At 40.4% G+C, this 25,758-nt stretch overlaps 1 protein-coding gene across 5 annotated transcripts in view; it reads left to right on the forward strand.

Moving 5' to 3' along the window:
• The window catches only part of KPNA6 (karyopherin subunit alpha 6), a 58,626-nt gene that overhangs the window by 3,619 nt on the left and 29,249 nt on the right, over positions 1-25,758 (forward strand). The window contains exon 1 of one of the 5 annotated variants that reach the window (XM_049878597.1): positions 10,672-20,987. The exons of the other annotated variants lie outside the window; for them this stretch is intronic. The gene's annotated coding sequence lies outside the window, so the exon portion shown is untranslated. Of the gene's footprint in view, positions 1-10,671; positions 20,988-25,758 lie in introns of those variants that run through there. 5 annotated transcript variants of the gene reach the window in all.

Genomic DNA, 25,758 nt, shown 5'->3' on the forward strand with positions numbered 1-25,758 from the left:
TAGCCAGCATTAAAATACAGAGCTTGCTATGTGCTAGGTACTTTGGACATGTTATCAGGAGGGACCAGTCCCTAGAGGACATCATGCTTGGTAAAGTAGAGGGTCAGTGAAAAAGAGGAAGACCCTCAAGGAGCTGGATTGACACACTGGCTACAACAATGGGCGGAAACAGTGATTGTGAGGATGGCGCAGGACTGGGCAGTATTTCGTTCTGTTGCATATAGGGTCACTATGAGTTAGAACCAACTCAGCAGCACGTAACAACAACATGTGCTAGATATTCTTCTAAGTACTTTATGTATTAACTCATTTACCTCTTAGATTCTCATGTTATAATTGAGGAAACTGAAGCATAGAGAGGTTTAGTAACTCGCCCACTGTACTTGGAAGATCCATTTAGGAAGCATGGTTCTAGCCAAAGTATGGGCTATTGACGGCTGTGGTCTGCTTTTAGAAAGCAAAGAACTCTTTCCTACTCTGAAACACTATTTGCACTTGCTACCTGAAATTTATTAGTAATTTTGGAATCATGAGGCAAAATTTATAAACAGGACAGGTAGTTCTGAGGTTGAGGGTGAAGTCAGCCATTGGGGGTGAGAGTAGAGAAGTTGGAAAGAACCTGACTACTTCACGATGTTTTTTGAACCACTGAATTAGCCAGCTTTAGAACTGTCTTATCTGTGGCTTAAATAGGATAATGAAGGCCACATCTAGTTCACTTTTGGCTGCAAGTAACAAAACCTTACTGATAACCTTGAGTTCAAAAGAAGTAATCTAGCCCATCTCTTTTAGTTTCCCTCTATCCTTGCCCAAAGGAGCTCTGGTGGCACAGTGGTTAGATCGCTCAGCTGACAACCAAAAAGTGGCAGTTCAAACCCTCCAGCCGCTCAGCAAGAGAAAGATGTGGCAGTCTGCTTCTGTGAAGATTTGTAGTCTTGGAAACAATGGGGAGCAGTTCTGTTCAGTTCCATAGGGTCACTATGAGTCGGAATTGATTTGAGGGCAGTAAGTTTGGTTTTTGGTTTTTTTTTTTATCCTTGCCCTGCCACTCCACAGTTTGTAAACAGTTACCTTTGGAGAAGGCGCTAAGCCATCAGTGAACTACCCGAGTGATCCACAGACATCAAACTCACTCTCATTACTGGCCTGCTTCTCTTCCTTTTCTGTTAATTAGTGATCATTGGTCCAGACACTATGGCAGGACACTTACCCATCTTTGGTTCCTTACTCTTATCTACCCTTTCTATATTGGCAGTTGTTGGGTACTGTATGATCCTGCCATTGAGGTTTCCCCTAAATCGCTTTGTGTAGGCTTTTCTCACAGCGCAGCTCCACAAAGTGTTGATTCTGTGATCTTTAACCTTGGTGTCTCAAGCTCCTCAAAGTGAAAATATGGATAATACTGTTTTTAAGATTGTTAATGAAGATTCAGTGAAGTGTTGGATGTCAGAAAGCATTTTTTTTAATTGTAAAGGTGTGTTGCTTCAGAAGCCCTCCAAACTGATCTGTTGCCTCTTCTACCACTACCAGTTTGCTAAGCCACTTACCCATTTTGTGTTAATTTACCTAAAACTAGATAATATGAACATCCGTTTCACTAGGCACACAAACTACAGTATGATTCAACATGTTAAATGAGATTGATGGAGTATCATTCCCATTTTTCCTCAGAAAAACTCAGCCATCTGACCAACAGATAAAAGTTCCTGGTATTAATAAATCAATGTATTAGATTGCATATTTAATATATAACATATTAAATATTAGTAAAGGTTACCCTTTTTTAAATATATAAATGTTTTTCTTCCTACTCCCCAGTTCCTCTTGTATCCCATACTTTGGAAGCCAGTATAAAATAATAAGTATTTTAGACCAGCAAGTCCAGAGTGCTATGAATGCATTTAGTAAGGGGGTCCACCCCAGCCCAAGGGAATCATGGAAGGCCTTTAAGCTAGGTGAAATCTGACCTATGGGTGGTAGCTGTCAGTGAGGGATGGAAGGAGGGATGATTATTTCAAAAGCAAAAGGTTGGTAGGGTAGATGGGTTGGTAGCATGTGAAAGTGATGTTTGGACTTGATCCAGTTGACAATGAAATGCCATTGAAGAATTATAATCTCAGAAGTGACATGATTAGATTTGTTTGTTTATATTGCTTGGGCTGCTCTAGGGAGAAAGAATTAGTATGCAACAAGACTCCAACTAGGAGATTCTTTCAGTAATGAGGTACTCCTGGCAAGAGGTAATAATGGCGACTGAAGTGGTAGTAGTAGGGAATAAGAGTTAGGAATTTGAATCAGCAGGGCTTGGTTATTGATTTTATCTAGAGTCTGGGGCAGAAGGAAAAAAATTAAGCATGACTCCTAGGCCTCTTACCTTGGAGCAGCAGAGTGCCTAGTGGTGCTGTTAACTGAGGTAAGTTTAAATTTGGACATTTTGAGGCGTCTCTGTGACCTCCAAGGGAAGGTGTCCAAAAAGCAATTAGATATTGAAGTCTGGAGCTCAAGAGTGAGCTCTAGAATGGAGATAGAGGTTTGATCATCTCTCTGTCTATCTCTGTGTATTGTGGTAACCGAAACCATGGGAGTGACTGATGTTGTTAGGCACCATCGTTTTCAACTCACAGCGACCCTATATACAATAGAACAAAGCACTGCCCAATCCTGTGCTATCCTCACAAGCATTGCTATACTTGAACCCATCGTTGCAACCACTGTATCAATCCATCTTATTGAGGGTCTTCTTCTTTTTTGCTGATCTTCTACTTTACCAAGTATGATATGCTTCTCCAGGGATTCACCTGGGAGTGACCGATAGTACCTAGGAAAAATGTGTGTCATGGGAGAGGGGCTGACAAAAGAATGCCAAGGTATGTCAGCTTTAACGTGCAGAGAGAAGGGAAGCGGCAGCCAGAATTGGAGGAAGAAAACACGGAATGATTGGTGTCTTAAAAACTAAGGGAAAGAGAGTATTTCAAGGAGGACATGGTTGTCAGGATTTAGTGCTGCCAAAAGGAGAAGCAAAATAAGGACTGAAAAGGCCTATCAAATTTAGCTTCATGTACTTAATCAGTAGCCTTAACGAAAACCATTTCGGTGGCATGGAAGCCAAATTGGAGTGGGCTAAAAAATGAGACAGCAGAGGCAAATTGTTTTAAGAAGTTTGAGTTGTAAAGAGGAGAGGAGGGTTAATAAGGCTGTTGTAATATAATGCTATAATGGCTAGGCAAGAGATCATGAAGACCTGAATTAGGGCAATGACAGTAGGGATGGAGAAGAAGAGTCCAGAAATAATTAGGAAATAAAACCATTTACTCTTTGTTATTGGATGTGGAGATAAGGGAAAAGGAATTGTCAAGTTTCTTGCTTGAAAAGCTAAGATGGTGGTGGTGATGTTAAGTGTTGTGGATGACCCCGTGTGACAGAGTAGAACTGCCCCTTAGGGTTTTCTAGGCTGCAGTCTTTACGGGAGCAGATCACCAGGCATTTCTCTCTTGGAACCACTTGTGGGTTTGAACCACCAACCTTTCAGTTAGCAACCGAGAGCTTAACCACTGCACCACCAGGACTCCTGAGATATTGGTACAGGTCACTAATCCTAAGGAGCCTTTTGCCCCTTAGAAGCAAGGATGGCAAGACTTCGGCTATCTTACTTTGGACACATCATCAGGAAAAAGACCAATCGCTAGAAAAGGATGTAATGTTTGATAAAGTAGAGGGTCAGTGAAAATTAGGGACACCTCCAATGAGATGGGGGCCCTGATGGCGTGGTGGGTAAGCGCTCGGCAGTTTGAATCCACCAGCTGCTCCTCGGAAAACTTACAGGGCAGTTCTACTCCATTCTGTAGGGTCGCTATGAGTTGGAATTGACTCAAGGCAATGGGCTTGGGTTTGGTTTTGGTCAATGAGATTGACACAACAGCCACAGCAATGGACTCAAACATACCAGTGATCATGAAGATGGCCCAGGGCAACTTTTCATTCTGTTATGCATAAGGTTGCCGTGAGTCAGAGTCAATTCGACAAGGAGCTTTTTTCAGACTTTTTTTCTCCTAATTGTACCCCCCCACAATGAAATTTTAATACCACAGATACACTCTGTATCTTTTTATGTACTATAAGTACAGGCATGCCTCCTCTTATTGCCCTTCACAGATAGTGTGTTTTTTACATGTTGAAGGTTTGTGTCAGCTCTGCAACAAGCAAGGCTGTCAGCACCATTTTTCCAACAGCATGTGCTTACTTCATGTCTCTATCACATTTTAGTAATTATTGCAATACTTCAGATTTTTTCAATATTATATCATGGTAATCTGTGATCAGTGATCTTTGATGTTACTATTGTAATTGTTTAGTAGCGCCGTGAACCGTGTCCATACAAGACAGCAAACTTAATCAATAAATGTAGCGAGTGTTCTAACTGCTCCACCAACCAGTGGTTTTTCCAAATCTCTGCCGGTCCTTGGGCCTCCCTATTCCTTGAGACACAACGATATTTAAATTAGTCCAATCAGTAACCCTACAATGGCCTCTAAGTGTTCAAGCAAAAGGAAGAGTCCCATCTCTCTCACTTTAAATCAGAGGCTAGAAATGATTAAGCTTAAAGAGGAAGGCATGTCAAAAGCCTAGATAAACTGAAAGCTAGTTCTCGTACCGAACAGCCAGGTTGTGAATGCAAAGAAAAAGTTCTTGAAGGAAATTAAAAGTGTTACTCCAGTGAACACACAAATGATAAGAAAGCCAAACAGGCTTATTGCTGATATGGAGAAAGTTCTAGTGGTCTGGATAGATCAAATCAGCCACAACATTCCCTTAAGCCAAAGTCTAATCCAGAGCAAGGCCCTAAGTCTTTTCAATTCTGTGAAGGCTGAGAGAGGTGTGGAAGCTCAGCTTATGTTGGAAGAAGATGCCCTCTCGGACTTCCATAGCTAGAGAGGACAAGTCAATGACTGGCTTCAAAGAGTCAAAGGACACCTGACTGACTTCTTAGGAGCTAATGCAGCTGGTGACTTTAAGTTGAAGCCAGTGCTCACTTACCATTCTGAAAATCCTAGGGCCCTTAAGAATTATGCTAAATCTCTTCTGCCTGTGCTCTATAAATAAAACGACAAAACTTGGATGACAGCATATCTGTTTACAACATGGTTTATTGGATATTTTAAGCCCACTGTTGAGACCTACAGCTGAGAAAAAAGATTCCTTTCAAAATATTACTGATCATTGACAATGCGCCTGGTCACCCAAGAGCTCTGATGGAAATGTACAAGAAGATTAATGTTGTTTTCATGCCTGCTAACACAACATCCATTCTGCAGCACATGGATCAAGGAGTAATTTCAACTTTCAAGTCTTATTTAAAAATACATTTTGTAAAGATATAGCTGCCATAAGTAGTGATTCCTCTGATGGATCTGGGAAAAGTAAATTGAAAATCTTCTGGAGAAGATTCACCATTCTAGATGCCATTAAAAATATTCATGATTCATGGGAGGAGGTCACTATCAACATTAACAGGAGATTGGAAGAAGTTGATGCCAACTTTCACAGATGACTGTTAGGGGTTCAAGACTTCAGTGGAGGAAGGAACTGCAGATGTGGTGGAAATAGCAAGAGAACTAGAATTAGAAGTGGAGCCGGAAGATGTGACTGAGTTAACTGCAATCTCATGATAAAACCTTAACCGGTGAGGAGTTGGATGAGCAAAGAAGTGGTTTCTTGAGATGAAATCTACTCCTGGTGAAGATGCTGTGAACATCATTGAAATGACAACAAAGGATTTAGGATATTACATAAACTTATTTGATAAAGCAGTGTCAGGGTTTGAGAGAACTGACTCCAATTTTGAAAGAAGCTCTAGTGTGGGTAAAATGCTATCAAATAGGGTCTCGTGCTACAGAGAAATCTTTTGTGAAAGGAAGAGTCAATTGATGCAGCATACTCCATTGCTGTCTTACTTTAAGAAATTGCCACAGCCACCCCAGCCTTCGCAACCACCACCCTGGTCAGTGAACAGCCTTCAACATCGAGGCAAGACCCTCCACCAGCAAAAAGATTACGACTCACTGAAGTCTCAGATGATGCTTCACGTTTTTTAGCAATAAAGGTTTTTTTAATTAGGTATATATATTGCTTTTTTAGACATAATGCTATTGCACACTTAATAGACTACAGTACCATGTAAACATAACTTTTATATGCACTGGGAAACCAAAAAATTTGTGTGACTCGCTTTGTTGTGATGTTTGCTTTATTGTAGTGGTCTGGAACTGAACCCACAATATCTCCGAGGTATGCTTGTATATACAGGTTAGAGAAATTCCTGCTTTTAATGGTCACAAGACCCTGTTGGAAAGGCCTTTCTCGTATTACTGAAAGTTAAAATGAAGAGCTAATTTGAGGGATTTGTGTGATTCAGCTCACTTGTAGACAATGCAGAAATTTCCCTGACCAAAGAATAAGGGTGGAGGGGAGGGCTACAGAGTAGAGGCCAGGTAGCCAGCAATTCACTGTTCTGATTTCAGAGGCATTTTGCTCTGTGGAACTTCGTTTTTATACCTCTTAAAAAAAAAAAACAAAAAACCAAACTGATCTTGTTCTTAAAAATGACCTTGGGCCTTCTGATCTTTGCTCCTGGTGAACTGTTTGCCTTCTCCACCCCCATTATCTTCGGAAAAATTAACCCTCTAGTTGAGTCGGAATTGACTCGATGGCACTGGGTTTTTGGGTTTAGTTTTCAAAGACCACTTCAGATCTTAGCACTCGGTAAAAATAGTTCTCACTTCCACCCTCTGAGCTCATTGCACACTTACATTCATTGTCTTTTATATTCTTAATGCTATGATACTTACCTAGGTTGTAAAGCTTCCTAAATTAGGCAGAAGCCTTTACACAGTGCCTTGCACACACATTTTTTTAAAACAAGTAATAAATCATATGTATATTTGAATGCTCCTTAGCGAGGATGACAAGACTTCATCTCACATGCTTTGGACATGTTATCAGGAGTGACCAGTCCCTAGAGAAAGACATCATACCTGGTAGAGGGTTAGTGAAAAAAGAGAAGACCCTCAGAGAGATGGCTTAACGCGGTGGCTACAACAATGAACTCAAACATAGCAACGATTGTGAGGATGGTGCAGGACGAGGCAGTGTTTAGTTCTGTTGTACATAGGGTTGCTATGAGTCAGAACCAACTTGACAGCGACAGCACCTGACAACAATATAGACACATATACACATGTATACACTCTCCATACCTGAGCATTGCATTTGTATATAGACCCAAGGGGCACCAAAAAACAAAAAACCCCATTGCCCTCAAGTGGATTCCGACTCATAGCAAACCTATAGGACAGGGTAGAACTGCCCCCATAGAGTTTCCAAGGAGTGTCTGGTGGATTTGAACTGCTGACCTTTTGGTTAGCAGCCATAGCCCCTAACTGCTGTGCCACCGGGGTTTCAAGGATTAGTAAATCCTAAGAGAAAATTAGGACTAGAGAACTAGAGCTGTCAACTCTGGTTGATTCAGTACCTCAGTGTGGCATACTTCATTTAGACCCTGAGCGTTGAGTGTAGTTGTGTGTGCAGAAGTTAGTTTTCCCTCGGTGACCTTTTTTAAATCACCTAGTTTATAGATTTAGCATTGTTTCCTTGAGTGATTGCTGTTCAGCCCAGTCCTGTGAGGATACTGCCAGAGTATGAGCAGCCCTATTATGGCCCCATTGTAGACTGACCCACTTGTCCAGTAGAGGAGTCTCTCCTGTTGTCTTGGTGACTAGCAGTTCTGACAGGCTTGCAGATAATACCCTGAGAGTCTCATGCTGTCAGACCTGTTTCGTGTTGTTTTCTTGTTTGCAGTATTTCCTGGTCATGAAGCTCTGAGACAAATTCAGGAAGTTTAAAAAGCCATTTCTAAACCTTATCCTACCTTGTCATTAGTTGCTGTTGAGTCGATTCCAACGAAGGAAGACCCTGTCTGTGCAGAGTAGAACTGCTTCATAGGATTTTTAAGACTGTGACCTTTCGGAAGCAGATTGCCAGACCTGTGTTCCCAGGTACTTCTGGGTGGTTTCAAACCACCAACCTTTCAGCTAGTACTCAAGTACTTAACCATTTGCATCAGCTGGGTATCCAATCCTACCTTACCAGCACAGCATTTTACTATTTACAAAGTGTTGTATACCGTTGAACTGCTTCCAACTCATAGTGACCCTACAGGACAGAGTAGAACGGCCCCATAGGGTTTCCTAGGCTGTAATCTGCAATAGCAGATCACCAGGTCTTTTCATGTATATACTTGTTTCATCTTCACTGTAACTGAGGTAGACAAGATAAGGTTAGGTATTGTGAACTAGTAAGTAGCAAGACCGGAGCTAAGATCACCTGGCTTTGTAGGTCTTTTCACTAATACCACACTACTTCCAGTGTTCCTCTTCATGGTCCATCCGGTACAGCAGCCTCTCTCAGCACTAAATACTTCTTTCTAATACAGACCTTTGAAGGTAGCCTGTCCGTTCATATATTGTTGAACTTATAAAAAGATTCTCAAACCCTACACCAGTCCAAATGGGCATTTGTCTCAGCTTATCCTGTTTCCCTCCACTTTGTATCATTAATGCTACTGCTGCCACCACTGACCCCTCCTCCACGTACCTGCACACACGCACACACATCTTCAAAAACAAGAACTGGAAGGAATAGTTTTTTTTTTCCTTTGAGTGGCAAACAGCCTTCCAGTACTACCTAATTACCTGTCAATTCCTATAGTTTTCTACTTCCTCTCTACATGTTAGTATTTATATCATCTTATGTTTGTAATCCTTGTTCCTGCCAGGAAGTAGACCACATCTCATCTGAGGGATTGAATCAGGTGACAGAATGGTAGAATCCAGGAAGAGTATTGACACTACTGGGAACACACTTCAAGGAAATAAGAGTCCTCTTGTGGCTGGTATGCTGCTTAAGTAAGGTTTATGTAATGGAGAGAGACATAATGGAGAAGGACATCATGCTTGGCAAAGTACAGGGTCAGCAGAAAAGAGGAAGACCCTCAATGAGGTGGATTGACACAGTGGCTGCAACAGTGGGCTCAAGCATAACAACGATTGTGAGGATGGCGCAGGACCGGGCAGTGTTTTGTTCTGTTGTGCACAGGGTCACTATGAGTCGGAATTGACTCAACGGCACCTAACTACAACAACAATGGAGAGAGACCTGAGTTAGACTCTGCCACTTATTAGCTGAGTCCTGCAAGTTATACCTCAGATCTCCCACCTTAAAATGGGAGTTATATATGAGCTTGGATTTAAGCTAAACAAATCTTTACTAAATCATTCCCAATGGAATTTTAAATTTCCCTGGGAGCCCCCTTTTGTAGAAGTTAGAGATTGACTTTGGGATATTTGAAAGATCTCTCAAGAGAGATATGCTGGGTTTTAGTCTGGATTTAGTAGATAAAACCATTTAACCATGGTCAGTGACTTTGGAAAGCATGCTGGATTGAACTTGAGAAGACTGCTTCACAGCCAGTAGTAAGGACATAGATGTGTGATGTTCTTGGCAGGAGCGTTGTTATCCTTGCCTGCCGCAGTGCCTGACCGAGATCCCCTCCTAGCAGGACATGGAAAGTAAGTAACTTGACACAGGAAGGGAACTCATGTACTGCAATAGTTTGTTCTCAAGCTTGGCTTAATGTTAATGTCATTAACTCTGAAGGCATCTCAATTAAAGATAAGCTTATTAAGAAAGGACTCATGTAGGATCACTTTTGATTAGTGTACAATTGCTCTATATTATGTCTAAAAAGAATAGCTATCTACCTGTGAAAGAATAGTTATTCACATGCCAAAGAATAAAGTTGAACCCCTACCTCACACCATATATAAAAATTAATTCAATGGGTCAAAGGCCTAAATATAAGAACTAAAATTGTAAAACTCTTAGAATAAAACAGGGTAAATCTTTGTGACCTTGGAATAGGCAACGGTTTCTTAGATAGGATACCCAAAGCCCATGAAAAAATTAAAAACAATTAAGCAATTGTATATAAAATCAGAATTTCTGGTTTCTCTTGAAAATCTAACAAAACTTTTAGATATGGAAGAGAAATATGAATGAAAATGGTCTTCAAATACTTGAAAGGATATTGTTTCAGGAACCCAAAATAGGATCAGTGTAAGTTACTGGGGTATAGGTCCCATTCAGAATGAACGGAAGTTTCTAATACTTGGAGCCATCTGAAATGAAATGGGCTGCTTTTGGAAATAATATGTTTCTTATCACCGGTAGTGGCCAATCACAGGTTTAAGGCTTGCAAATTAAAGAGAGATTTAAGTATCAGAAAGGAGACCAGACTAACAATCTATAAATCTCTTTTGATTCAGCCTGTGGATTCTGTTTGATAAAGTGCCAGGTTATATAGAACAAGCAGAATGAGGTTCTCTTGACTTTTATTCCTCCCCAGTACAATCCATTTGGAATGAAGATATGGTTTGGGAGATATTTATGTACATGCTATTACTGTCAGCCTCTCTGTTTCTGAAATCACAGCTTAAAGAGTAGACCCTAAAGCCATAGGATTTGTTCATCCTTAAAACCAAATTTCAGAAACACTTGGCTTTCCAAGTATATGTGAGTGTACTCTTCATGGATAATGAAAATTATGATAAGTTCTCATATTACTTTATTTTGTTTTCTTTTCTATTTGTTTTGCAGTTTTTTTTATTTTGTTGTTGAGAATATACACAGCAAAACATACACCAATTCAACAGTTTCTACATTTACAGTTCAGTGACATTGATTACATTCTTCCAGCTGTGCAACCATTCTCATCTTCCTTTTCTGAGTCATTCCTCCCCAGTGAACATAAACTCATTGTCCCCTCAGGTTCTTGTCTAATCTTGCAAGTTGCTGTTGTCACTTTGATCCCATATAGATTATTCTTAAAAGAACATAATGCTCAAGGCAGACTTTTTTTTTTGTTTTTACTAGTTAAGCTAAACTATTGCTTGGTTTTAAGATGACTTCAGGGAATATTTTTGGTTTAAGTTTTAAAGATTATCTCACTGCAGTAGTTTCAGGGGTTCATCCAGCCCCCACGGTTCAGAAAGTCTGGAGTCCATGAGGTTTTGAAATTCTGTTCTGCATTTCCCTCCCTTTGATCAGGATTCTTCTGTAGAATATTTGCTCAAAATATTCAGTGATGGTAGCCAGGCACCATCCAGTTCTTTGATCTCATGGCAAAGGAGGCAGTTGTTCATGGACGCAATTAGCCACACATTTTATATTCCTCCTGTTCCTGATTCTCCTTCTTCCTCTGTTGCTCCAGACGAATACAGACCAATTGTCAAGGCTTGGATGGCCACTTGTAAACTTTTAAGACTCCAGGCACTACGTAAGGAACCTAGAAAGTAGAACAGAAGCACTAAATATGTTATTAGGCCAATTAACTGGGAGGTCTCATGAAACCATGACCCGGTACCTCCAAACCAAGGAACCAAATCCTATGAGGTTTTTAGTTGTACATAAGCAGTCTCAGCAGCTATTGTTGTTGTTGTAAATATATCTATCACACAGCTTTTGCCTGTTCAACTTTTTATAGGTGTACGACTTATTGACAGCAATTTTATTGCTTTATTTTGGCTGCCAGGGAGCTGACGTGCCAAAATGCTAGTAATTGGGTCCTGCTTGTCTGCATTCATCTTTCTGCGTTTTGTTTTTGTATCTTTTATTTTGTTGATTTTATTATAAGACACTTTAGATCTTTGGAAAACTGAGGTTTAAAATGTTGGATGGAACATTTGAGAGTGTGCCATGAGCTGTGCACTGTGCTATAGACTCCAAAATAAATATGAGCTCTTGCACTCAAAGATTTAATGGTCTGAAAGTGAGGGGTGAGGAGGGTAAGAACTAAAACAATGTCATTGGCGGTGACATTGTGGGAATTAGATTGAGATTGGAGTAATAGATCAAATCAGTGTTATTTACCAACCTGTTGTCTTTGGTAAGGGCCCTAGTGGTTAAGTGCTTGACTGCTAACTGAAAGGTTGGTGGTTTGAACCTAGTTGCTCCACGGAAAAAAGAGGTGGCAGTCTGGTTCCATAATGTTTTACAGCCTTGGAAACCCTATGGGGCAGTCCTACTGTGCTCTCTAGGGGTCACTAAGAGTCGGAATCGACGGCAAGGAGTTTTTTATTTTGTGTTTGATGGCTGTTGATGGCTGACTTTAAGACCGGGTGAATGGTGAGGGCATCAACTCTGAAATAGGTAAGATAGAAGAAACAGGAAAGTGAGGTGGAGATTAAGCATTTGGAAATAAGATTTCAGGAAGGAGATTGTGGTATGGATTTGATACTTGGTGTAAAAAATAGAGGTTGAAGCTAAGAGAGATCACTTGGTGGGGGACAGGGGAGCACACCCTCTGAGAAGAGGGCCAAAGGTAGAATTTTGGTACACACTGATATTGAGAGGTTGACATTGGAAGAACACAGTAAAAAACCTGAGTGGTTGGAGAGGTAAGAGAAGAAGTTGGTGCCAATAAAATCATGGGTAGAGAGTTTCAAGAAGGCAAAAGTAATCATCAGTGGCAAATTAGAAAGTCAATTAGAATGAATATTGACAAGGTCACTGGATTAAAAAAAAAAATACTGGATTTAGCAGTCTAAAAATCTTTGAGGCATTTGTGTCCTATAATCTCAAGTGGAGTGTTTTTTATTTGGGTGTCATATCTATTCTGGAGGAAATGTATGGTTTCTAGGTTCCTAGTAAGTAACCCTTCTAACATCTGCCTTTGGAAGTTCTTTGTAGTCAAGAAACAGGTTTCTTAATGCTGTACACTCCTTTGGCAAACATTTATTAAGCACCTGTTTTAGCTAGGCCCTGTGTCTGTTACAATGTAGGTGTTCAATAAAGTAATTAAATACATGAACAATGGTTTATTCAACAAATATTGGTATGTCTTTGATATTATAGGTGCTGGAATATAACAAAGGTCTCTGTCTTTATAGAACTTACATGTCCTGTAGGAGAGAACAGACACAGCAAGTAATTAGTGTAGAGAAGGAAATAAAACAGGTGCTCCAACAAAATAGGGAAACTTGCCTTGGGTTAAGGTAACAAGGGAAGGATCCAGTAATTCCAAAGGCTGGGGAAGAGCATTGTAGGCAGAAAACAGGAAGTATGAAGACTCTGCATCAGGAAATAGCTTGATAGGTTCCAAATACTGAGACAGCCAGTATGACAGGATCATATGATGAATGAGAGTAAAGAGTTGCATAAAATGAGATGAGCTGAATATGTAGCCTGGGCCTTGTATTGTGGAAAAGATTTTTATTCTAAATGGGAAAGGAAGTGGTGTGCTCCAGTTGCATTGTGTAATGATGGTTTTAGGGGTCGGTTGTTCTGGTGGTTGGTGACTTGGACAGGGTAGGAGTCAGGATTTCGGAGAGTTGTAAATATATTCAAAACGTACGTTGGAGTTAAGCTGTAACAGAATTTGCCGATAGAGTAAAGAGGTGAGGGAAAGGAAGAAACCAGGAGTAGCTTTTACCTAGGTTTTGGATTAAGTAACTGGTAAATGCTGTTACTACTGCTGAGGGTAGAGAGAGGAAGTTAGAAATTAAGTTAGTTTTGGACATCAAAGTGGAGATTTCAAGTAGGCAGTTGAATAGGTAAGTCTGGAGCTCAAGGGAGAGGGCTGGGCTGGGCTGGAGACATAAATTTGGAAGTTGTCATGGAAATGGATGAGATCAACTAGGGAAGGAGTTAAAAAAAAAAAAAAAAAGAACAGTATTTAGGTGTAGAGAGGAGGAGCCCATCAAGAAAGACTGGGAAGTATGGGTGAGGTTGAGAGTTAAGCAGTGGTGCCAAGAAAGCTGAAAGAGTTTCTGAGAGGAGGGATTGATAACTGCTGTTGAGGCATTGAGGGAGGCAGAAATTTCTATCCATTGTATTCATTAAGGAGCCATGGTGGCACAGCGAGCAGTTAAGAGCTTGGCTGCTAACCAAAAGATTGGCAGTTCAAATCCTTGGAAACTCTGTGGGGCAGTTCTACTCTGCCCTGGGAGTCACTATGAGTGGGAATCGACTCGATGGCAACAGGTTTGAGTTTTTTTTGTTGTTGTTTATATTCAGCAGTTGAGGTTGTTGGTAAAGCAGTTTCATTGGAATCGAATGAATGGAAGTCAGGTTTGAATAGTTGGAAGTGTGAACAGAGCACGTAGAGATTCAGCAATATTGGTAACATCTATATTTTAAAGTTGAATAGAGGTCATTTCATTATGCCTTACATCTTACACTTAGGGTGTGTGATACTCCGGAAACATTTCAGAGTAAAATTAAAGTGGTTGGTGACTTATGCTATGTAGATGACTTTCGAAAAGAAAGATCTGGTTAGCACATCAACTTAGTATCAGGAGTAGTGGGCAACTTGCAGTTAAGTGCCTCCTGCTATGATGCAGTGTAAAGCGTTCAGCATCACCTATAAAGTATTCTGGCCAAAAAATACTTTAACCTGAATCTTTTCTAGTCTTTAGACCTAATTTCCAGTGTATAATAATTGCAGGGGATAGGGGTATAAGTTAAATGACAGACAAAACCAGAAAGTGGGCCATTGGGTAAGACAGCTGACCTAGTCTCTTTAGAAAGTCAGTATCAAAGTAAATAAAGGGGGGGAGGGAAAACCCATTGCCCTCAAGTTGATTCCAACTCATAGCAACCCTATAGGACAGAGTAGAACTGCCCCATAGGGTTTCCAAGGAGTGGCTGGTGAATTCAAACTGCTGACCTTTTGGTTAGCAGGCATAGCTCTTAATGTAAATTTAAAGTGACCACATGTTGAGATGATTATATTCTAGTTTTTAAAAAATTCTTAATTGTCTAGAGATTTACATACTGAAATATACGTGGATGAAATGATATGTCAGTATTTACTTCAAAATAATACAGGGTATGGACATAGGTGGGAATATAGATGAATCAGTAATGGTTTTGAGTTGATTAGTGAATCTAGATGATGAGTTCATTGGGATTCATTTTATTTGCTTTTCTGTTTATTAAGTATATTTGAAAATTTTTATAATAAAAAGTTGTAATAAAAGACCGAGTATAATATATGAACCTTGACTGGATCCTGGTTTTGGGTGGGGAGAAGAGGGACAGCTACAAAAGATATTTTGAATTAAGAAATTTGAGTATGGACTATATTAGATAATTGGGTAATTTTGTGACCAAAAAAAATTTTTTGGAAGACAGCTACCTGGCCAGCTGGCTGGAAGAGATCCGTATTTGTACCCATGCCAAAGAAAGGTGATCCAACAGAATGTGGAAATTATCGACCAATATCATTAATATCACGCGCAGGTAAAATTTTGCTGAAGATCATTCAGAAGCAGTTGCAGCAGACATTGACAGGGAACTGCCAGAGATTCAGGCCAGACTCAGAAGAGGACATGGAACAAGGGATATAATCGCTGATGTCAGATGTATCCTGGCTGAAAGCAGAGAATACCAGAAAGATGTTTACCTGTGTTTTATTGACTATGTGAAGGCATTCCACTGTGTGGATCATGACAAATTATGGATAACATTGCAAAGAATGAAAATTACAGAACATTTAATCATGCTCATGAGGAACCTGTACATAGACCAAGAGGCAGTCGTTCGAACAGAACAAGGGTATACTGCTGGTTGAAAGTCAGGAAAGGTGTGTGTCAGGGTTGTATTCTTTCACAATACTTAGTCTGTATGCTGAGCAAATAACCTGAGAAATTGGACTTATACGAAGAAGAACAAGGCATTAGGATTGGAGAAAGACATTAACAACTTGTAAAATGCAGATGATACAACCTTACTTGCTGAAAGTTAAGAGGACTTGAAGCACTTACTGGTGAAGATCAAAGACTACAGCCTTCAGTATGGATTACAACTCAACATAAAGAAAACAAGAATTCTCACAGCTAGACCAATAAGCAAATCATGATAATTGGAGAAAATATTGAAAATGTCAAGGATTTCATTTTACTTGGATTCACAGTTAATCCCCATGGTGAAGAAGCTGTCAAGAAATCAAACAACGTATTCCATTGGGCAAATCTGCTGCAAAAGACCTCTTTTAAGTGTTAAAAACCAAAGATATCACTTTGAGGACTAAGGTACGCTTTACCCAAGCCATGGTGTTTTCAGTCTCCTCTTATGCATGTGAAAACTGGACAATGAATAGGGAAGATTGAAGAAGAATTGAGGCATTTTAATTATGGTGTTGGTGAAGAATATTGAATATGCCATGGACTGCCAGAAGAATAAACAAATCTGTCTTGGAAAAAGTACAGCCAGAATGCTTATTAGAAGCAAGGATGGTGAGACTGCATCTCATGCTTTGCACATGTTATCAGGAGGGACCACTCCTTGGAGAAGGACATCATGCTTGGTAAAGTAGAAGGTCAGCAAAAAAGAGGAAGACCCTCAATGAGATGGGTTGACACAGTAGCTGCAACAGTGGGCTCAAGCCTCACAAGGAATGTGAGGATGGCACAGGGCTGGGCAGTGTTTTGTTCTGTCGTACATAGGGTTGCTTTGAATTGGGACTGACTCGACAGCACCTAACAAGGTAGTTTTGTTAATTTTCTTAGGTTTGAATAAGGTATTACGGTTATGTAAGAAGATCCTTACTAGGAGATGCATACTAAGATAACAGGGTGCAGTGCTGAGTCATTATATTTGCCACTTTCAGGTGACTCAATTAAAAAATATGATGTGTATGGCAAAGTGCTTGCCTGCTGACAGAAAGGCTGGAGGTTGAAATGCACTAGCTGCTCTGTGGGAGAAAGATGTGGCAGTCTGCTTCTGCAAAAGTTACAGCCTTGGAAACCCTATGGGGCAGTTCTGCTCTGTCCTGTAGGGTTGGTATGTGTCAGAATTGACTCAGCAGCAGTGGATTTGGGTGAGTGGGTATCTCTTTGTGTGTGTGTGTGTGTGTGTGTGTGTGTGTGTGTGTGTGTGTGTGTGTAAAATACATATGATAGAATAAAACAAATATGACAGTGCTAAAAAGTGTTGACTCTTAATGGAGAGCCTATAGATATTTCTTATACTATTTCAAAGTTTCAATTTTTGAATATTTCATAGTAAAAAGGGAACGGAAAAATATTTTCTGTTTTGGCTCTTGTGGACTTGCTCTGATTTTCTTCAGTTTCAGCTTGAACTTGCATGTGAGCGATTGATGGTCTGTTCCACAGCTGGCCCCTTGCCTTGTTCTGACTGATGATATTGCGGCAAGAGCTAGAGGGAAGATGAATGAAAAGATGCAGTCACAAGTGTCGAGCTGATTCTCTGTATGAAGAACTGCAGGTGGTGAGATTTCTTGGAACCATTCCTGTAGTACCGTTTTTTGCTAGCAAAGTTGTAAATCAGCAGTACCAAAATTTTGTCATCAACCTTGCATTCATTTGTAGTAATTACCTACTAGGTAGGCCGGCAGGAAGTCAGGCAAAATTTAAGCCAGTCCTGTTTTCTTTTGGCATCTTTAAGGCAATGAATGGGCCATGTAAGTTTTAGAACATCTTTGAAAATGTTGGATTTATTATTCTCTTTATCACTTATGTGTTGTGTGTTATCTTCCCTACCCTTCAAATCCCACATCATGGCTGGCTTTATCAGCTTTGGAGGAATTTTGATTTGATTAAATCTGTTGGTGTAGGCATTAGTCCACACAGGGTCAGATGTACTTCAGTATTTTGGTTGTTTGAATTTGTGGGCTTAGGAGACAACTGCATCTGTTGAAACATCTCAATTGATATTCTGTCAATTCCTGGAGCCTTGTTTTTCACCAGTGCCTTCAGTGCTGCTTGGACTTCTTCCTTCAGCACCTTGAGTTCCTGATCATATGCTACCTCTTGAAATGGTCGAACGTCGACTAATTCTTTTTGGTATAATGACTGTGTATTCCTTCCATCTTCTTTTGATGCTTCCTGCGTCATTTAATATTTTTCACCCATGGACTCCTTCACTATCGCAACTCGAGGCTTGAATTTTTTCTTCAGTTCTTTCACCTTGACGAAAGATGAGCGTGTTCTTCTCTTTTGGTTTTCTATCTCCAGCTCTTTGCACATGTCATTATAATACTTTACTTTGTCTTCTCGAGCCGCCCTTTGAAATCATCTGTTCAGTTCTTTTACTTTATCATTTCTTCCTCTTGCTTTAGCTGCTCAACATTCGTGAGCAAATTTTAGAGCCTCCTCTGACATCCGTCTTGGTCTTTTTTTTCTGTCTTTTCAGTGACCTCTTGCTTCACGTATGATGCCCTTGATGTCATTTAACAACGCATCTGGTCTCCGGTCATTAGTATTCAATAGGTCAAATCTGTTCTTGAGATGGTCTCTAAATTGAGGCGGCATATACTCAAGGTCGTATTTTGGCTCTCGTGGACTTGCTCTGATTTTCTTCAGTTTCAGCTTGAACTTTCATATGAGCAATTGATGGTCTGTTCTACAATTGGCCCCTTGCCTTGTTCTGACTGGTGATATTGAGCTTTTCCATCGTCTCTTTCCACGGGTGTAGTCAATTCCATTCGTTTGTGTTCCATCTGGTGAGGTCCGTGTGTATAGTCACTGTTTATGTTGGTGAAAGAAAGTATTTGCAATGAAGAAGTTATTGGTCTTGCAAAATTCTATCATTCCATCTCCTGTATTTTTTCTGTCACCAAGGCCATATTTTCCAACTACCAATCCTTCTTCTTTGTTTCCAACTTTCGGATTCCAATCACCAGTAGTTATCAGTGCATCCTGATTGCATGTTTGATCAATTTCTGACTGCAGCAGCTGATAAAAATCTTCAGTTTCTTCATCTTTGGCCTTAATCGTTGGTGCATAAATTTGAATAATGGTCGTATTAACTGGTCTTCCTTGTAGGCATATGGATATTATCCTATCACTGACAGTGTTGTACTTCAGGATAGATCTTGAAATGTTCTTTTTGATGATGAATGCAGCACCATTCCTCTTCAAGTTTTCATTCCCGGCATAGTAGGCTATATGATTGTCCAATTCAAAGTGGCCAGTACCAGTGCATTTGAGCTCTATAATGCCTAGGATACTGATGTATATGCGTTCCATTTCATTTTTGACGATTTCCAATTTTCCTAGATTCATACTTCGTACAGTCCATGTTCCAATTATTAATGGATGTTTGCAGCTGTTTCTTTTCATTTGAGTTGTGCCACATCAGCAAATGAAGGTCCCGAAAGCTTTATTCCATCCATGTCGTTAAGGTTGACTCTACTTTGGGGAGGAAGCTCTTCCCCAGTCATCTTTTGAGTGCCTTCCAACCTGGGGAGCTCATCTTCTGGCACTGCATCAGACAATGTTCCGCTGCTGTTCATAAGGTTTTCACTGGCTAATTCTTTTCAGAAGTAGACTGCCTGGTCCTTCTTCCTAGCCTCTCTTAGTCTGGAAGCTCAGCTGAAACGTGTCCTCCATGGATGACCCTACTGGTATGTGAATACTGGTGGAATAGTTTCCAGCATCACACCAACACGCAAGCCCCCACAGTACAACAAACTGACAGACACGTGGATGCAGCACTAGAGGTGCTCACTCGTCTATGCCAAGAAATATTTATGCCTATTCACAAGAATGGTGATCCAACCAAGTGAGGAAATTATAGAACAATATCATTAATATCACACACAAGCAAAATTTTGCTGAAGATCATTTAAAAATGGCTGCAGCAGTATATCAACAGGGAACTGCCAGATATTCAGGCCGGTTTCAGAAGAGAATATGTAACCAGGGATATTGTTGTTGATGTCAGATGGATCCTGCCTGATCGCAGAGAATACCAGAAGGATGTTTACCTGTGTTTTATTGACTATGTAGAGGCATTCAACTATGTGGTCATAACAAATTATGGATAACATTGCGAAGAATGGGAATTCCAGAACACTTAATTATACTCCTGAGGAACCTTTACGTAGATCAGGAGGCAGTTGTTTGGACAGAACAAGGGGATACTGAGTGGTTTAAAGTCAGGAAAAGTGTGTGTCAGGGTTTTGTCCTTTCACCATACCTATTCAATCTGTATGCTGAGCAAATAATACGAGAAGCTGGACTATATGAAGAACGGGGCATCAGGATTAGAGGAAGACTCATTAACAACCTGCAGTATGCAGGTGACACAATCTTGCTTGCTATAAGTGAAAAGGACTTGAAGCACTTACTGATGAAGATCAAAGACCATGGCCTTCAGTATGAATTGCATCTCAACATAAAGAAAACAAAAATTGTCACAACTGGGCCAGTGAGCAACATCACAATAAAAGGAGAAAAGATGAAGTTGTCAGGGATGTCATTTTACTTGGATCCACAATCAACAGCCGTGGAAGCAGCAGTCAAGAAATCAAACGATACATTGCATTGGGCAAATCTGCTGCAAAGGACCTCTTTAAAGTGTTAAAAAAAAAAAAAAAAAAACAAAGATGTCGCCTTGAAGGCTAAGGCACGCCTGGCCCAAGCCATGGTATTTTCAAATTGCATCATATGCATGTGACAACTGGACAGTAAATAAGGAAGACCGAAGAATTGACACCTTTGAATTGTGTTGACAAAGAATATTGAATATACCATGGACTGCCAAAAGAACAAACAAATCTGTCTTGGAAGAAGTACAACCAGAATGCTCCTTAGAAGCAAGGCTGGCAAGACTGTGTCTTACGTACTTTGGACATGTTGTCAGGAGGGATCAGTCCCTGGAGAAGAATGTCATGCTTGTCGAAGTACAGGGTCAGCGGGAAAGAGGAAGACTCTCAGCGAGGTGAATTGACACAGTGGCTGCAACAATGAGCTCAAGCGTAATAACGATTGTGAGGATGGTGCAGGACCGGGCAGTGTTTCGTTCTATTGTGCGTAGGGTCACTATGAGTCGGAACCAACTTGACGGCACCTAACAACAACAACGACAAGAGAGAACTCACTGCAAAAGAAAAAACTTGTACTGTTAAGGTGAGTTCCTAATAATCAAGTATGAAGGTGGGGCTCTTAGATGAGAGGGAGCAATAGTAAAGTCTTCTTTAAGCGTAGATGTGTCTTTAATGTTAGCATTGTTGTTGTTAGTTGCTGTCGATTTGGACTCATGGCCACTGCACATGTGTCCGAGTAGAAAACCCTGTGTTCCATAGGGTTTTCAAGGCCCAGGTGAAATAGCCAGTTAGATCTCATGTATGAAAACAGTTTTTGAAAAAAGCATAATACTGTTTTTCATTTAATTATTTGATTATTGTCCTTAGACGGAGGCTTGAAATAGCTGATTTCACCCTGGCTGCGTCAAGTTTTGTTTGGCTGGCGTAGTGTTTTGAAAATGGAGACTAAGTCTCGTTTTAATCATCTGTAAAATGGGGATAATGCCCACTTCTCGGGGTTGTGATGATTAGAGATAATATCTACAAAGAGTTTGGCATATTATCAAACCCTACTAGCTTGCTAAGGCCATGGGATTTATATCCCAGTACACTCTTAATCCGTTCTGTTTAATTAACTGGCATGTAACTATAGTGTTTTAAGTGAGCATCTTCTGTTGATGCTTGTTTACTTGAGAATTTCTCCTGAAAAGTTCAAAGGAGGGGCTAGCTGAGAAAAGCCCTGGAGGAGGCAAGTTTCTTACATTCTTGTAGGAAGAGGCCAAATATTGGGAGATAGTTTATCCCTTTTATCTTTCTTCCTAAAGCTTCCTAACTGTAGCATATGCACAGCAATCAGTCTGCCTGATTTAAAGCCTTAGTTCATTTTATGTGCCAGGGCAGTGACTATACCATTTCATTAGGAAACCTCCCTTTGCAAAAAGGAGAGCCAGCATAGCTTAGCACCAGGACAAAGAACATAATTTCAAAAGATTCACTGTTCATGGTGTTTCAGGGCCCATCTCCTTCTTTGAAGATTGTCATGTTATTAGGTAGAAAATGAAGGCTGGTTCCCTCAGGTATTTTGGACTCTTCTAGGCAGCTGCCTTAAAGTGATCGGTTGGTAACTTTTAATTTTTATTGTGCTTTAAGTGAAAGTTTACAAATAAGTCAGTCTCTCATACAAAAATTTATATACACTTTGCTATATACTCCTAGTTGCTCTCCCTCTAATGAGACAGCACACTCCTTTCCACTCTCTATTTTTGTGTCCATTCAGCCAGCTTCTGGCCCCCTCTGCCCTCTCATCTTCCCTCCAGATGAGGAGCTGCCCATATAGTCTCATATGTCTACTTGATCCAAGAAGCTCACTCCTCACCAGTATTTTCTATCCATAGTCCAGTCCAACCCCTGTATGAACAGTTGGCTTCGGGAATGGTTCCTGTCTTGGACTAACAGAAGGTCTGGGGACTGTGACCTCTGGGGTCCTTCTGGTCTCAGTCAGACTATTAGGTCTGGTCTTTCTACCAGAATTTCGCTAGTCTCAGTCAGACTATTAAGTCTGGTCTTTTATGAAAATTTGAGGTCTGCATCCCACTGCTCTCCTGCTCCCTCAGGGGTTCTCTGTTGTATTCCCTGTCAGGGCAGTCATTTGTTATAGCTGGGCGCCATCTAGTTCTTCTGGTTTCAGGCTGATGTAGTGTCTGATTTATGTGGCCCTTTTTCTGTCTCTTAGGCTCATAATTACCTTGTGTCTTTGGTGTTCTTCATTCTCCTTTGCTCCAGGTGGGTTGAGACCAATTGATGCATCTTAGATGGCCATTTGCTAGCGTTTAAGACCCCAGACGCCACTCTCCAAAGTGGGATACAACATGTTTTCTTAATAGATTTTATTATGCCAATTGACTTAGCTGTCCCCTCAAACCATGATCTCCAAACCCCTGCTCCTGGTACACTGGCTTTCGAAGTGTTCAGTTTATTCAGAAAACTTCTTTGCTTTTGGTTTAGTCCAGTTGTGCTGACCTTTCCTATATCGTGTGTTGTCTTTCCCTTCACCTAAAATAGTTCTTATCTACTATCTAATTAGTGAATACTCTTCTCCATCCCTTCCTCCCTCCTTCCTCGTAACTGTCAAAGAATATATTCTTCTCTGTTTAAACTATTTCTTGAGTTCTTACAATAGTGGTCTCATACAATATTAGTCTTTTGTCGCTGACTAATTTCACTCAGCGTAACGTCTTCCAGATTCCTCCATGCATAGTATTCCATTGTGTGAATGTACCATAATTTATTTATCCACTCATCTGTTGATGGGCACCTTGGTTGCTTCCATCTTTTTACTATTGTAAACAGTGCTGCAGTGAACATGAGTGTGCATATATCTGTTCATGTAAAGGTTCTTCTTTGTCCAGGATATATTCCAAGGAGTGGGATTGCTGGATCGTATGGTAGTTCTATTTCTAGCTTTTTAAGGAAGCACCAAATCGATTTCCAAAGTGGTTGTACCATTTTACATTCCCACCAGCAGTGTGTAAGTGTTCCAGTCTCTCCACAACCGCTCCAACATTTATTATTTTGTGTTTTTTGGATTAATGCCAGCCTTGTTGGAGTGAGATGGAATCTCATTGTAGTTTTGATTTGCATTTCTCTAATGGCTAGTGAAGGTGAGCATTTCCTCATGTATCTGTTAGCTACCGGAATGTCTTTAGTGAAGGGCCTGTTCATATCCTTTGCCCATTTTTTAATTGGGTTATTTGTCTTTTTATAGATGAGTTTTTGCAGTATCATGTAGATTTTAGAGATCAGATGCTGATTGGAAATGCGATGGCTAAAAACTTTTTCCCAGTCTATGGGTAGTCTTTTTACTCTTTTGGTGAAGTCTTTGGATAAGCATAAATGTTTGATTTTTAGGAGCTCCCAGTTGTCTAGTTTCTCTTCTGGTGTTTGTGCATTGTTAGTAATGTGTTGTATACTGTTTATGCCATGTATTAGGGCTCTTAACGTTGTCCCTATTTTTTCTTCTATGATCTTTATCATTTTAGATTTTATATTTAGGTCTTTGATCCATTTGGAGTTAGTTTTTGTGCATGGTGTGAGGTCTGGGTCTTGTTCCATTTGTTTGCAGGTGGGTACCCAGCTATGCCAGCACCATTTGTTAAAGACACTGTCTTTTCCCCATTTAACACACTTTGGGCCTTTGTCAACTCTCAACTGCTCATATGTGGATGGATTTATGTCTGGATTCTCAATTCTGTTCTATTGGTCTAGGTATCTGTTATTGTACCAGTATAAAACACTATTGTGGTGGTGTAATAGGTTCTAAAATCACGTAGTGTGAGGCTTCCCACTTTGTCCTTTTCTTTTAGTAATGCTTTACTTATCCAGGGCCTCTTTCCCTTCCATATGAAGTTGGTGATTTGTTTCTCCATCTCATTAAAAAGTGCATTGGACAAGGTAATTACGAGCCCAAGAGACAGTAAGGGCTACATGAACCAGAGACTACATCATCCTGAGACCAGAAGAACTAGATGGTGCCCGGCCACAACTGATGACTGCCCTGACAGGGACCACAACAGAGAATCCCTGAGGGAGCAGGAGAACAGTAGGGTGCAGACCCCAAATTCTCATAAAAAGACCAGACTTAATGGTCTGACTGAGACTAGAAGGACCCCCGGCTGTCATGGTCCCCAAACCTTCTGTTGGCCCAGGACAGGAACCGTTCCCGAAGCCAACTCGTCAGACATGGATTGGACTGGACAATGGGTTGGAGAGGGATGCTGATGAGGAGTGAGCTACTTGCATCAGGTGGACACTTGAGACTATGTTGGCATCTCCTGTCTGGAGGGGAGATGAGACAGTAGAGGGGGTTAGAAGCTGGCAAAATGGTCACGAAAAGAGAGACTGGAAGGAGGGAGCGGGCTGTCTCATTAGGGGGGAGAGTAATTGGGAGTATGTAGTAAGAAGTGTATAAGTTTTTATGTGAGAGACTGACTTGATTTGTAAACTTTGACTTAACGCACAATAAAAATTACCTTAAAAAATTATTTTTAAAAAAGTGTCATTGGAGTTTGGATTGGAATTGTATCTGTGATCGCTTTGGGTAGAATAGACATTTTTACAATGTTAAGTCTTCTATCCATGAGCGCTTGGTAACTTTTTGAAGTACAGACCATGAACATTAGACTTTGGTTTGGAAAGTCCTAGAGCCAATAGCTACTGGCTGTATCAGTGCTTTAAGCACACATTTGTGCGTTATGGTATTGTTGCCATCTCACACACGAGGCAGCTGGCTATATGTATTACGCCTATTTCTGAGAAATTGTGCATAATTTAAAATTTTTATGAATCTCTGATTTTTAACATAAAAAAAACCCAGTGCCATCGAGTCAGTTTTTAACATACCAGCAATTAAATAGAGCACTACAGTAATCTTGCTACCCACTAGTGTGTGACCTGAGCCTCAGTTTCTTCATCTGTCAGTTAGGACCCATACCTATTTTATAGTATTATTGCTAGTACCTCAGTTATAAAAGCTTAGAAAATACATGGTAGCGTTAGACATTTATCTCCTAGAAATGAGAGATATAACTTGAAGGACCTCTTCACTTTGAGAGAGTTCCTTGACTAGTAAAATCCAAAGGCCATGTAAGACAATCAGTATTGTGGGTTTTCTTGACCCAGCTCCAGCAAGTAGGGTAGTATATAATGGGAAAAGATTCTTTGTCTGTTGGGTCCGTGAGAGAAAGCCCGTTCTTTCTTTGGTTGCTGATAGCAGATGTGCTTGTGCAGATGTTCCCCCTCCTAATCTAACCTCGCCTGCCTGGCTTCTCCCGTGAAGTCATAAGCAAATACTTGTGATAGTTTCTTGTTGCTATGGT

This window comes from Elephas maximus, chromosome 3 (genome assembly GCF_024166365.1).
Source record: "Elephas maximus indicus isolate mEleMax1 chromosome 3, mEleMax1 primary haplotype, whole genome shotgun sequence".
NCBI classification, from domain to species: domain Eukaryota; kingdom Metazoa; phylum Chordata; class Mammalia; order Proboscidea; family Elephantidae; genus Elephas; species Elephas maximus.